The 2,652-nt window shown below is 54.7% G+C and overlaps 1 pseudogene; it reads right to left on the bottom strand.

The window, feature by feature from the left end:
• Positions 1 to 371: 371 nt before the first annotated feature.
• Positions 372 to 2,127, bottom strand: LOC119462258 ((E3-independent) E2 ubiquitin-conjugating enzyme-like; annotated as a pseudogene).
• Positions 2,128 to 2,652: the final 525 nt, after the last annotated feature.

The following is a 2,652-nucleotide window of genomic DNA, read 5'->3' as shown; positions in this document are numbered from 1 at the left end:
GAGTTCCATATTTTGAAGTTCTCTTTGCTGATTCAACTGCTCTCTCGTTTCTTACATTTCCTGAATGTATTTTGTACGGGTCAAAGTAATATTATGTGATGAGGAAATTTTCGTAACTTGACATGTTTTGTAGGCATTGGTTGGTATTTATGGAATTTTTTCAGTTCTCGTACTGTGAATAGAAAATCCGTTAATTTGAGTGTTGGAAGCTTTCCTGATTCCAGATAAATTATATTGCTTGTAATATGGCCGTAGCGTCCGCTTCAAAATTACAGTAGTTTCAGAGTGAGAATAGTGAGAAATGATGCTCCTATTTATTCCCATCTTTTCCACTATAGGTATTGTGAGCATTATTCATACGTTTCATATTCTCATCTGTACATACGGTTGTTCTCGGACGCCTGCTGGCACCCCCTCTGTCGCTCGTAGCCAGCCTCGTTGTAGTAAGGCTCTGAGACCAGGATCAGACCCTGTATGGAGATGAGCACCTGCAGGAGGCTTGAGGTTTCTGCCGACCACATTTCTGAGCCCTTGCCACTCCACGTGCCCAGAAGACTGACGCCGACTTTGCCGCCCTCGTAGAGGTTTAGGTTGAGGCGGTCACTGCAGTACGACACGCAGTGGCACTGTGGTGGCGACTGCGGGTACTCGGCCGGCAGCTGGAAGTCGAAGAGGAACAGGCCATCCTCATAGGGCGTCCGGCGAGGACCCTCGATCAGCACCGAGTACAGGTCCATACGGTCATCGAAGGTCTTTACGTGAATGCCATCAGGTAGGGAGGACGTGAGAAGCTTGATCTCTTTTTTGACAACCTTAAAGAAAAGTTTAGGATCGTTTGGCTGCAGTATCGACAGCTTGTACTTGTGGCAGTCTGGCACCATATCCATCATCGAGAACACTCCTTGTCCCTTGCTATCCTGCTCGCCAGCGGCTTCACTAACAACTCCCGAGAGGCTTTCCTCGGATTCCTTCGCTGCGGCTTCGACACTGGCTACGGCTTCCAGAGCTTCGTTCACTTTCTCGACATCCACGTCTGGCTCGGAGGCAGCGTCGCTGGCTGCAATCTCAACTTGCGCTGGCGTCATGCCAAATCGAACCTGCACGTCCTCGTGAGCCCTCAGCAGCCTGGCCTTGAGGATGACGCACAGCTGCTGGCAGATGTTCCGCGGCTCCAGCAAGTTGACCCCGCCGCCTTCCAGCCGGCAGCTGACGCTCGTGGGCTTCCGCGGCTGCGGGGTCGTCGGATGCTGCGGCTGGGCCGCGGATCTCTTCCTTGGTCGGCTGCGTTGGCGACTGCGCACCTTCCGATGCTTGCAACGGCTCGTTGATGACATTCTCCTCCGGAATGTCGGGTGTGCCCAGCTCGTCGTGCAAGGCGGCATCCAGGGAGGCCGAGAAGAGGCGCGTGATCTGCTCGGACACGTGCTGGGGGCTGTTGATGCGGCCCCGCTGTCGGATGCGTTCCACCAGCATGTGCAGGTGCCGCTGTTGGAAGTAGTTGGTCCCCAGCAGCTGGTCAAAGTGCTTGCAGTGCCTGTACAGCTCGAGGAGCCTACGGATGACCGAGCACGACTGCTGCCCAGGGTTCTGCGTGAACGTCTCTTCTAGCCGAGCCATGCTGAGCCGCAGGAGCTCAATCTACCCCTGCATCTTGGCACGCAGGCTCTGCGGGTCCGAAGGGTCAAGCGGAGCTTCACCCTTAGCCCCATCACCATCAATGGGAGGCTGGCTGATGAGCTCAGATGGGGCATTTGCATTGTCTGGGGACATCGGGTCTCCGGCAAGTCACTTTTCCGACTCGGTTTCCCAACTGTCGTCCCCCGAGCAGGACTTGTCGTTGACCTCCTCGTCCTCGTCGTCCCAGAGGTCGTCCGAGTCGTTCTCGTCAATGCGGTACAGTTCCTGGGGGTAGAACAGCGACGTCTTGCCACTCACCCACTGAACCTCCACCTTGCCCGCCGGGTGGACGTCGACCACCTGGCCCGCCGTCGATTCGGACTCCTTGTCACAGGATGTCCTGATGTCACAGGAGGCTGGCCTGTACTTGAAGTCTGGGTGATCCTTGATGTCATAGACACTCACCTCTTCGATACCAAGTTCTTCAGGGTGGGGGTCACGACGACCCATCTGCTGGCCACTTGGGTTTCCACAGAACATACCACCGCGTTAGGAGCCGTTTCTTTTGGCGGGGCATGTCTACCTTTGTGGCCAAGTACGTCGCTTCTTGCGTCCAGTGTCAACGGCGGAAACGACCGACTTCACCTCCTGCTGGCCTTTTACAGCCCATCCCATGTCCCGAGACACCTTTTGCCATCGTTGGAATTGACCTGGTCGGACCTCTGCCCATAACGCCAGCAGGTCATCGATGGATCGTGACAGCTGTCGACCACCTCACACAGTACGCAGAGACCGCATCTCTACGCTCTAGTTCGGCCTCAGACGTTGCCGGCTTCTTTCTGGATGCCTATGTGCTGCGTCATGGTGCACCTCGTGTACTGTTGAGTGATCGCGGCAAGACTTTCATGTCACAAATGCTCGAAGAAGTACTCAGAGCTTGTGGCACAATTCATAACACGAAATCCGCACACCACCCTCAAACAAATGGCTTACCAGAGCGATTTCATCGCATGCTAACAGATATGATATCAATGT

Source organism: Dermacentor silvarum, chromosome 8 (assembly GCF_013339745.2).
Source record: "Dermacentor silvarum isolate Dsil-2018 chromosome 8, BIME_Dsil_1.4, whole genome shotgun sequence".
In the NCBI taxonomy this organism is placed as follows: domain Eukaryota; kingdom Metazoa; phylum Arthropoda; class Arachnida; order Ixodida; family Ixodidae; genus Dermacentor; species Dermacentor silvarum.
The sequence above is the reverse complement of the archived record's forward strand: the minus strand, read 5'-3'. Positions and strand labels throughout refer to the sequence as shown.